At 41.1% G+C, this 12,446-nt stretch overlaps 1 long non-coding RNA gene across 1 annotated transcript in view; it reads right to left on the bottom strand.

Annotated features, from left to right (window-relative positions):
• Positions 1 to 12,446, bottom strand: part of LOC114116445 (uncharacterized) — a 59,928-nt gene extending 47,482 nt beyond the window's left edge. The window contains exon 1 of the long non-coding RNA XR_003590365.3: positions 1 to 12,446. This exon is cut by the window's left edge and continues 29,544 nt beyond it. This is a non-coding gene — a long non-coding RNA (uncharacterized LOC114116445).

Below are 12,446 nucleotides of genomic sequence, written 5' to 3'. Positions count from 1 at the left end.
CATGGGAAATCAAGAAACTCAAATTCCAGGAAGAAAAGCATTGTCTGGGATAGTACAGACCCTACAGAGTTATAAAGAAGAAAATCTCTTCTACTCCAGAAATTAATGAAAGTTTTGTTCAATTGACATTCTCTAAGAATTAAGCTAGGTAAACCGTGTGTACTCAAGTCTATAGCCTTAACTTTGACACAACTGTTGCTGTGTTCTGAGCAATGCCTATGCACAATCGTGTTTTATGCGTGCCCTTGATGAAGCATTTGCTCTCACCATCATTACACATGTGGTGACACCACGCTTGGACAGCTGGAGTCACAGCTATCGCTCACTCTCTCACTCGGAAGTCTTGCTTATTGTAAGCTCTTCTGAAATCATTCGTGGAGTTCAGGAGGGTGTGAGTTTGAATAAATACAAGATAGTTAATAATTATTCAATAAAAATTGTGTTTTCATTGTAAAGTGGGTGTAAAAAATTAGCAAATGAAGCCAACTTTTAAAAGCAGAAACAAATATCCAGATCCTTTGTGAGAAAACAATTCATTTAGTCACCAATTCATTCATCATATATATATATATATACACATATATATACATTTCCTAAACTCTCTATTATTTTTATGAATCCATGTTTAGTTTAATATCAATACAGGTGGAGATATACACATATTATTAGGTAGATAATATGTACATGGATGGGTTGGTATACACTCATATGCACACACACACATATACTTTTTTTTTTCTGTCAGTTAAGAGGGCCTAGAATCTATGGCTCCAGTAATAATGAGAACATCTATTTTCCAGATTTTGGTTTCCTTCTAAAAATTTTATTTTTTATTGACATATAGTTGATTCACAATGCTGTACTTTTTTCAAAAGATTTCTTTTTAATTTTATTTTTATCGAAGGATAGTTGACTGAAAATGTTGTGTTGCCATGAGAAAAACAATCCAATCAAAAATGGGCAGAAGACCTAAACAGACATTTCTCTAAAGAAGACATCCAGATGGCTAATAAATATGACAAAATGCTCACTATCGCTTATTACTGGAGAAATGAAAATCAAAACTACAAAGAGGTACACCTCATGCTGGTCAGAATTGCCATCAAAAATTTATAAACAATAAATGCATATTATATATTATATATATTAATGCATATATATAGAAGCTAGAAAAATGGTACTGATGAACCTCTCTGCAGGGCAGGAATGGAGACTCAAAATACAGAAGAGACTTGTGGATACAGCGGGGGAAGAAGAGGGTGGGACAAATTGAGGGAGTAGCATTGAAATATATACATTACCATGAATAAAACAGATGGCCAAGGGGGAGCCCCTGTATAGCACAGGGGGTCTCAGCCTGGTGCTCGGTGACAACCTAGAGGGGAGGAATGGGGTGGGAGGGAGGTTCAGGAGGGAAGCGCATGTGCATACCTATGGCAGATGCATGTTGATATATGGCAGAAACCAACACAATGGTATAAAGCAATTATCCTCCAACTAAAAATAAATAAATACATAAATAAATGTGGTGTGGCCAAACACTCCTTTGAAATGGTACAGTTCAGGCCAGGGTCCCCCAGACAGGGGCTCTCCAGGCGTATCAGGGCATTCTGGGTGGTTCTTCCTCTGTCCTGCAACCTGCCCTGACCCCTACTCTTCTGCGTGGGCTGTGTCCTCACTAGGGAGGGGGATTCCAGAGAGCCAGGGCATTCCGAATCCAGGCGAATCCAGGGGCTTTCCATCCCACCCCTCCAGTCCCCGTCTCCGCCAGTCAGAGGTTTCCAGGCCACCGGCTGGCCCTGCACCTCCCTTTCAGGGGCTCCTGTCCCTCAGATTTCCAAAGAAGAGTATGCCCCATTCCTGTTGAAACACAAGGTCTATTTCTAAAGGGACATCAGGTGAGTTTAAGGTGCATTTCACTGTTATAATCACATGGCAGAATTCAGAATTCCCACCAATCCTGGTTTTGTGTTTGTAAATCAAATATATTAGATCATGCAATTGTTAAAACACATTTACAAAGCTCTGCAATGATGGAGAGCATCTGCTATCCCCACAAGTTAAGGAAAAGCCAAGATAAAACTGCATGTATGGTATACACATTATCATGTTAAAAAATCAGAATACACATATATTATTTTTGTCCCTTCTACTTTTCTGAATTTTGCAAGTTTTCTTTAATGGGAGTACTTCTAATACAATTATTTTGAAAATGCTGACTTGTTTCAGACATAGGAATTAGTATCTCTTTCATCTTAAAAATAATGTAGACAGCACTAGACATTTCTCAAAACCAGTTTTCAATCTGGAGAAACCTTTGAAGGGACAGGAGATTGTGCAAGCCTCCTTCCTGAAGGCAGTGATTCTATCTCAGTCACGGCTGTGGCTGCTGGAGCACTCCACAGGTGCCTGACACATGGGAGGGGGTCCATATATTCTGGCTGAACATCTGAAATGTTGGTTAGCAGAGTCTCAGAACACATCTCATTCAGAGTTATTCAGCATCTTTCTTTAGAAAAGTTTATGAGCTCCCAGCTCTTTAAAGAGTGCCTTTCCCTCCTTTAAAAATGATGAAATAAGACAACAGCTAATGACTGGTCCAAGTTGACAGCCAGAGCCTCCACATGAAGTCTCAAAACCAGCTGGTGCTTCTGCCGAGGTGGGGGAGATGGGGTCCTGGGCCCCTTTGGAGGATGACGGTCCTGCACAGGCCCCTGCCCTTTGTCGAGCCTGTTTTCTCTGTGGATAGAAATCGATCACAGCTGATCTCCACCTCACAGAGCTCTTCTGAGAAGTGACTGAGAACTGTGTGAGACAGGACCACTCACATGCTAGTTATTTTCCTTTTCACCTTCTCATTGTGGACATGTTAGGGCAGATTCATCAGAACAGTGGTTACTAATGGAAATAAACTACTAGTGTCATTTGGGCCTTTAAACTCGTTACATGATCTTATTTGACCTCACTGGATACCCTTTTTCTCAACTGTAATGAGAGGGTAAATCAGATCCTAAAATTCTTCTAGCCATAAAATCCTATGACTCTAATTCCTTCATTGCTTGAATTTATGAGGTGCGATGGGAACTGGAGTGGGGCAGAGTCAGAAGGATTTTTTAAAAAATAAACATACACCAATCATGGAAGCCGACTTCCCTTAACCAGTGTGATTTTTCTTAGTACAAAGGATCACCATTAACCCCGCCTTCATTCACCATCACTTCCCACACCCACACACTTTAAAACAGCAGACTACAGGATGGCTGAAGCGACACCGATAGACACAGCAGTTAGCAGTGACTTACAAAACTTTCTGTTGTCTTAATTTTCTCCAATACTGTCTGCTATGGTGACTGGGCTATAAGTCACAGAAAAAAAGAGGCTCATATACTTTATATCAGTGGCACACGTGACAAAAACGGTCTCTTCGGGGCCCAACACCAGAGCATTTCATATGGAGAATGGGCAACTTCACCTGACGTAGCTCACTGCATCTCAAAATCAAAGACACTTTCACTGGACTTTTACTGCAAGTTAATGTTTGACTTACACTGTTCTGATCTAACAGGAGCTTAGTTGCTCATGGAAAGATTTTCTAGATTTTCAACAAAATAACTGTAAACTTGCAAGATAAAAAGCATACTTGAGGGGCCTCCCTGGTCGCTTGGTGGTAAAGAATCGCCGGCCAGTGCAGGAGACATGGGTTCAGCCCCTAGTCGGGGAAGACCCCACATGGCGCGGAGCAACCGCGCCCGTGTGCCCCAACTGTTGAGCCTGTGCTCTCGAGCCCGGGGCCGCAGCTGCTGAAGCCCGTGCTCCCTAGAGCCCATGCCCTGCCACCAGAGAAGCCACTGCAGCGAGCACCCCCCACTGCAAGTAAAGAAAAGCCCGGCAGTGAAGACACAGCACAGCCAAAAATAAGAATGAATAAATAAATAAAATTATTTAAAAAAAAACATACTCCAACTTAAGAATAGTTATTAAAAAGCTGTTAAAATTTCATCCTATTCTATTCACCTAATTAACATGTGCTCACAGCAGGTCTGTGCTAAATTTGAACCACAAGGGACAGCAGATGATGAAATACACTGTGCCTGGCCCTGATTCCATTTGTGGATATAAGTATTAAGAATGGAAGAAAAATGCTGAGGTCAACCAAACAGCCACAGGAGCAGCAGCGACGAATCGCCAACTACTGATTTGTTCATCCTGCTTCCAGGGAGAGAGTCTGAGAAAGTATGGGATGGTTTCCATCACGTTCCAGAGACTTGGGTTTCTAATCCTAAGGAAACTTGGTGTGGCAGTGATCTGGGACACACAAAGGGAGAACATTTGATGGACAGTGGAGAAAAATAAAAATTTCCATGATTACAGGAAAGGATGGACAAGTGGAGAGAAAATGGATAAATGAAAACAGATCATATGAGAAAAAACTTCCCTTTCCCTCTTTCTACTTCCTAAGGGTAATCTGTGATTCTTGAAATGCTACTTCAAGAATTTGTTACTGCCATGCAATGATAAAAAAAATTTTCCTTTGTTTTATTGAGAGGGATCTAATTATTAATAAATCTGTTAAGACCAGTACCCTCTACCTGAAAACTGAATAACTATTTAAAAATAATGTCTTCAAATCGATAGTTTTATCATTTAGATTAGCTCAACATTTTTTATTTAAACTGGGTGTTTTTCATAAATGCTACTGAATAGGGTACCATTCTATAAGGAACAGGATAAAGAGAGACTTCAGTGGGACATAAAATGAATTATCAGAAAGTTTAAGGGTAAAACTAACTACATACTTTGAATTTTTTAGAAGTGTCTTCAATGATTCTATCCCAATATAATTAGAAATCCTTAAGGAAATACTTTCAGACCTGTGATTTGACCAAGTAAAGTCATTAGAGATGATTTAAGCAGCATCCAAAAAGATCCTAAATTCTCCAAAAGAAGTAACCTTAGTTTTACATCCTATGGAACAAATACCTAAACTATTAAGAGGACTTATACACAAGAAGAGCACTTTAAAGTCACTTTGAAAAAATAATTAACGAGTCTGAGTCAGTCTTTGAAAACATGAACTTTTTAAAAACCCACTGCATTGGCTGGCATTCCAGAGCCTGAAAGTTCTAACTTTCTTACTTTTTTCTTTCTAAAGCACTTCTTAAACTTGCCTCTGGTATTTTTAAAAATATGCTCAGAACTCTTAAGGCTCCAGCAGTTTTTTAACTAGTAAAATAAACACAGCAATTGAGTACCTGCAGTTCTGCTAACAGGACTGTTTGTATTCTAAGCCCCATCCACAAAGGCTACAGAGAAAAATATCCAGTATAAACAAATATTACTTAGATACCAGTGGCATCTCAAAGCAGCACACCCAAGTCTCAAAATGCGAAAGGGAGAAATTTTCCACTCCCACCATGCTTAACTCCCTGGCAAACTTCAGGTCAGACAGAAGGGACTGAAACTGCCTGTTTCGGTGAAGGTGGGGAGCGAGTGTGGGTGTGAAACAAATCAGTAATACTTTTTCTTCATTTTTCTCCCTCTCGTGCATCTCCTCTTGTCCCTGTTTGTGTCCTTTCTTTGTATCCCCCAGTGTCAGCTGCTCCCCAGTTCCGACAGAAGCAGCTTTATCCTTCAGTCTCCCTGCTCACCATCAGTCTCTGGACTTCACACGACACACACACGTAGCCATCGCTGAAAATATTGTCAAAGTAATACACACAGTAGGGCAAAGAGCAAGAATGAAGTGGGCTGGGGTTAAGACAGGGCAGAATGTGTCCACTCATTTTTGTACCACCTGAACTTCCAGCTGAGAAAGAGGCTGAGCCCTCTAGGAGAAAAGAAGTTAGAGTCTCAGAAACGGAAGGAGTGAAGCACAGCGGGCCCCCGAGGGACCCTGTCCTCTCTCAGGCTGACCAGTGGCTGAGGCCTGCAGCTGGGGTCTTCATACAGGACCACCGTTTCCAGGCCTGGAGAGGCTTCTCTCTCTGGTCTGGCCTTTGCTTCTACTTCCACGACTAACAATCGAGGAAGGAAGTCACGTTGGACTTTGCAGCCGGGCCCAGCTGAGTCCCTGATCCTAGCCATGAAAAGCTGTCTTCCCCAAGCTCTTCTACACCTCTTTGTTGATTCTCAGCGCTGCTGCTCAGTTGTCCCCTCCGTTTACACTTACTAGCTGCCCTCAACCCAAGCCCTACTCTAAAATAAAACTCTGTGCCTTATTCAATTGTAAAAGTATAATAACTGCAATTGTATATAACAGCTACAGGGGTGAGAAGACCAAATAAATTAAAACTTGTAAAGTGCTTAGAAAAGGGTTTGGCACGTGAAAGTACAAGGTAAGAATCTGCTAAATAAAATGAAAATAAATGATCTGTGAACACATATATCCAGATTCAAAGGACAGAAAGTGCTTTATGATGACAAAATAGACTTCAAACAGAAAAGGAGAGCAAATACATTGATACTGTCACTCTGGGTCACCAGTCCTGGAGGACTGCCAAGGGACGGCCCAAGTAACCAGTCGTACCTTCGTGTTCTGCACTAAAGCGCTGCTGGCCTGGTCCTGAGACACTTCTATAGTGAGGGAGGAACACATGTGTTGAAACCACAGATTCCAGAACGGAAGTATGAGAGTTCACACATAGTCTGGGGTATACTGAATCTGACCACTCAAGCACTACGGCCATTTGCACTCGTTCATGTCTGACTCTTTGCGACCCCATGTACGGTAGCCCATTAGGCTCCTCTGTTCATGGGGTTTTCCAGGCAAGGATACTGGAGTGGGTTGCCATGCTCTCCTCCAGGGGATCTTCCTGACCCAGGGATTGAACCCAGGTCTTCTGCATTGCAGGCAGATTCTTTAGCTTCTGAGCCACCAGGGAAGCTTTGTATTAATACTACATAGATACTATTATTACTATTATTTAAGAAGCTTCATTGTATCTTCTAAAAAATGGTAAGAGTTTGAAGTTAAACATGTAAAGGAAAAGGAATTTTTCTTTTGGGGTGAGGCCATAATGAGATGAAAAGGACAGTTGTAGGTTGTAAAACTGAGGACAGAAAAGGGCAGAGAAAAAATACAGGGCAATATGGACAAAAGGGAGACAACAATGAGAAAATAAGGTCAGCTTCATAGAGTGAGACTATCTCTTGTGCTTGTAAAATGTGACTAAATAAATATTATAATGACTCCAAAACCTAGTATAAACAGGGAACAAATGCATTTCAAATATGGAGCTACATACCTCAAAAGTACAAAATTACCTCATGAATATAAAAGCTCTAGTTTTAACTTAATCTTCCCTATTTAAAAATTGCTTTTAAGACAAAAATATTTTTTTAAATGTCTGGAGTCTTAAAGGTACCCCCAAACTGGCAATTCCATGTTTTAATTTTTCTATCAATATTTAGCAAAAAAAAAAGTATTGCTACTTTCCCACAAATATCAGAAACACTAATTTAGGGACCTGTAAGGCAACTAATTATTAAAAAATTTCCATAGTTAATAAGTTTAACACTCAGAAATGATTAGACATCTCATTTGATGTTCTCTGGATGACTAATAAAAAATTAAGCTTTAAGAAAGAAATATATTTGATTGATTTTTTTAAACAAAATGCATCATTTATACTAAAATAAATTACTCAGAGTAATTCAAGGAATATAATTAATTTGCTTTAAAAATAAATCCTTTGAATCCTTGTTTAATAAAAAGTATTAGCACTGATAGTTTTAATCTACAGAAATAGACTTGAAAGATTTTCCAAGTTTATTATGTTAAAAATATGTAGTGTTGAAGTTTTAAGCTTCTCTAAATTTTAGCATTATACCTTGAAGAGTTCTAACTTCTGCCAGAAGGAAAGTATGCCTCCATTAAACAAGAAATTTCCATTACTCCTATCTTAAGAAGTCACACCCCATACAACTAATAGCAGGAAAACATTTCAATTCAAACCTCTGACACCCTCAAGCCTGGAGGCAAAATTAAAAAAACAAAAATACAAAAATAAAACACAACTCACATTTTCAAGGAAGAAAGGTAACCCTGCTAAATAAGTAACAATTATGCTGAAGAATTTATATGCTAAGCACGGCTGAATGTAAAAACACCAGAGCAGTCAACCATAGCTTTAGCACTTTGAGTATGATTAACAGAATGAACTTTCAAAGGTCAATTAAATGTCAACACACTTTAAAGAGAGATTCTTCTTAAGGCTGGTCAGTGTATAATAGTGCCTCACGACCGAGGGGTACCCTTAAGGGTGATGTGCGTGCGATGCATGTACTTGCACACATATTTACATGTCACTAACCAATAAGGACGAAATGCAAAGTAGATCATAAATGTTAAGATTAAAGTATATCCAATAGCTGATCCTATTTATTCCATCAGAGGAAGTCATTCACAGATCCTTTATTGCCCTAATACACCGTTCTGCAAATTCATCCCCCACCAACCTTCCCTGAATATCTGTGGTTAAATAACTTATCCCCAAAGGCACCTGGCATTCGAGAACTACCCACTTTAGCATCTGTGGGATAGAACACGACCAGTGCCCATTCAGGACACTGTCACCCAGCAACTCAGTAAGAGCCCCCATTCCATCCACTAAGGAAGGCCAAATTGCCCCAGAACCTCAGAAGGAGCAGGAATCATTATCAACATCACCTGGCCCAAACCTCTCCACATTCACAGGAAACAGAAGCAAAAAGGCAGAGCAACTTGGCCTGGTCCCCATGGCCCCCTACCAGACAGCAAGCCCAGTGTTACTTAGTTCAGCATTTTCGTGTCTGAATCAAATCTATCATAGACTGGTTCTCCATTAGGACTTTAACAGCAGGTTATAAGCAACCAAATAGCAGTGGCTACCATCGGAAATCAGAGGAAGATGGAATCTTTTAAGATGTTAATGATCTGTCTGGGAAGGTTCCAAGACGAGCTGGAAATTGAAGATGAGTAGAATGTGGATGGTTGGTGGGGAGGCCTCACTGAAGAGGGAAGCAGGGTGAGCTAAGGACCCTGGTGGGTGAGCTAAGCACCTCTCCATGCACGGATGGGGACCCTGGCTTTAGAACAGGAGGAGGTGGGACAAAGAGGGAGAAAAGGATTTCTACTTTAGAAAACTGGGACAAAGACAGAAAAGGCTAACCTCGAGATAGATTTGCCAGAAAGAATGGAGATGGGGCGAAAGACCCAAAGTGCCTCGTAGGGGTCTAGTAATATTCATAGTATTATAGGGCTGTTGTAAGGAACTAGTGAGCTGATGCGAGTAAAGAGCACTCTGAAAAGTCTAAAAGCTCTAGAAAGTAAAGATGTTTTAGACGTCAGCAAGCAAGAACCTCTCTAATTGTGGCCCCGTGTGTTGACAGCATACCGCTCTCTGCAAAGGCAAACTTGCAATCGAATTCTGGGTCTGTTCGTATGAGGTCAGAGATAGAAACATCTTCCTTCAGTGATTCCAAAAGCTAGAGCCCAAGGAGGGAATAGACAGCCACCGTCCACAAGTCTCTGTAGGCTGAGGATCACTGATATTAAAATCCAAATCCAGGGTTACAGTTCTGAGGCAGACCACATCATCCATGGTTTTCTCACTGAATCTAAGAAGTATATAAAGTGCCAAATAAGGTGGCACAAAAAGGGAGGGGAGGGGCGGCCTTCAAGAGCGGGCTGTAAGCAGGAGCCGTGGTGGGCACCCCCTCTGGCCCCTGGCCCTCGGCTCCACTGTGACCACTTGGCAGGTGACCTTCCCTGTGTCCACTTCTAGGCACTGCCTTCCTCTTTTGTCCTTCTTTCACAGCAACTCCCCAGGTTTAAAAAGGAATTAGGAAGTTACCAAAGTAAAAGCTACATATATGGAGTATATAGTGAGTGCCAGTTATTAGCCGCCAGTAATTGGTACCTTATGTAATTCCCCAAACAACTCCCAGGTGGCAGGAACCACTATCCTCATTTTTAAGTATGGAAACCAAAGCTTACGGGGTCACCTACCATTTGTAGTAAATGGCAAAGTCAGGACTTCAATCAGGTGTCGCTGACTCTTCAGCCGAGGCTTTGAATCTTCCTCCTAAACTCTACCCCTGTTTTCTTCAATAACCAAGAAGATCCTGACTATGTGTTAGGGATGTTATAGATACAGAAGTTATAAGAGCTAATATACAGTTTGTGGGCTTCCCTGGTCGCTCCCACGGTAAAGCATCTGCCTGCAATGCAGGATACCAAGGTTCAGTCCCTGGGTTGGGAAGGTCCCCTGGAGAAGGGATGGGCTACCCAAGAATACTCCAGTATTCTCTCCTGGAGAATTCCAAGGACTGAAGAGCCTGGCGGGTCACAAAGACTCAGACATGACTGAGTGACTAACATATGGTTTGTAGATGAAAGTTTTGGAGAAGGCCAAGCGCTGGGTTCACCACACACACCTGCCTGCCTCCTGTCAGCCTCCGGACTAAACTCTTCCACTATGAGGGCGGCATTATGTCGAGGGCACGGCTTTCCACCCAGCATTCCTGCTCTGATCTCCCCCAGGTCTCCTATCCCTTGGGGTCCTTTTCCAATTATTTGCCTGAAACCTTATCTGGACAGTTGAAGAGGAGGCAGCTGGCACTCTGACAGATCACACACAGGCTGGGGGTGGGGGTGGTCCCATAGTAGGAGGGCTCTCTTGGGCCTTGTGCCTTGAGACCTTAATTCTGCTTGCAGGAGCGGTTCATGGAGGGCTCCGTGGCCACACGGCCCCACTAAGAGGCGAAGCCAATCTATCTGGGGCTGGAGGAGAAGTGATGAGAGCAGTGGGCATATGGGGAGGCTTTTCCCGTGTTCCTGGAAAGCAACAGTTGCCATTAAACACTGGCAAGAAAACACTAACATTAATTCTCAAGATTTAGTGTGATAAACTCTTTCTGGGAAGAATACAGGTTCCAGAGTCTGCTCACAGATAGTCTGACTCTTCCAGTGTTGGAAGGCACCCAGGAGTCTGAAGTTTTGCAAGAACTACAGGAGATTCTGATACGGGGGTCTAAGGATCTCGATTTCTGATACACAGCCCTGGCTGCCTTCAGGGCTGCCCAACCAGCAAACCTGCTCTCAGGTGACCTTACATTCTATAAAGACAGCTTGTTCACATAGCAATGCCAGGTTCTGGGTGGAGTGGTTACTTTTAAATAAGGCCACCAGGCTTTCCAGAAGTTTCCACACTCATAAATGTTAGGGACTTATTTTTCTGATGTCACTCATACACACACACACACACACACACATATACACACACACCCCAACATCTGTCTGGAGTGAAGACCCTTTCAGCAAGATGCTCCTGACAGTACTTACTCTCTATCTGGTGTAAGACTGGAGATGACATTTTCACTGAATATTTAAGTGATTTCAAAAGTTATACTTTTTATCATTCAACTGAACTGCCCTGAAAAGTTTACTTCAAGCTATTAAAAAAAAATGAGTTTAAAATCCAGACAGCACTCAAGTAAAATATTAAGGATATGATTAGGACATTTAACTAGACATTCAATCACAGTGCAAACAGCTACTGATTAAGAAACACACCTCTTCACAGGTTGTGTTCTTCAAAGAAAATGAGGTCATAAAACGTATTATGTAAAATCAATATTACTATCTTTCTCCTAGAAACCCTATCATTGTTCTTTGTCTCTTTCCAAATCTGCATCTTTATTTTAAGCTATACACTTTCAGGCTACAAACTGGAATTAAGCTCAGTTTTTCTGTTGGATTTTTATACCTTCTTCTTTCTCCCAAAGTACAGTAACAAGTCTCCTTAAGGATGGGCAAGTTATTATTTTTATCTGAGTACCTGGTATTTTATTCAGCAAATATTTGTTGAGTATTGCTATTTATGCATTCACGTTTTCAAAAAATCAACTTTTGTTATTATAAACTTCTTGAGCAGAAAAAAAATGCTGAGTGGAGCACCTGGCCTCTAGAAGGCACTGCATGAATAGTGAGAAAACCTGGGGAATATATTATTGAGAGAACAAGGTAATTTCTCCTGATTCAGTACTGAGTCCACATTTCATAGTGGAGACAATTCTGGTTAGGGAAAATGTTTCATTTCACTTTGTACGGAAAAAATGCAGGTTATCAAGATAACCAAAAGTTCACACTGCACTGTATTTCGACACAACCTGTCAAGACATTATTTCAATACCATTTAAAGGCCAAACCTTTAACATTAATCATTTATCAAAATTATACATGTCACTAAGATATCCCAACAAAGAAGATTATGTAAGTGAGCCGTTTTGGCCTCGGTGATAGCTGAACACAGCAGCTATTTTCAACCCTTCATTAAAATTAGATCAAGATATACTTGCATTGTGTGTTACCACTCCTATAGAGAAGATTTACATTAGTTTAAGATTTACTTTGGTTGGAAGTGACAATTTCTTTCACTTCTTTGTGGGAAACTAGAATTCCCTCC

Source organism: Ovis aries, chromosome 9 (assembly GCF_016772045.2).
Source record: "Ovis aries strain OAR_USU_Benz2616 breed Rambouillet chromosome 9, ARS-UI_Ramb_v3.0, whole genome shotgun sequence".
NCBI classification, from domain to species: Eukaryota; Metazoa; Chordata; class Mammalia; order Artiodactyla; family Bovidae; genus Ovis; species Ovis aries.
This window is presented reverse-complemented; position numbering and strand designations above follow the sequence as displayed.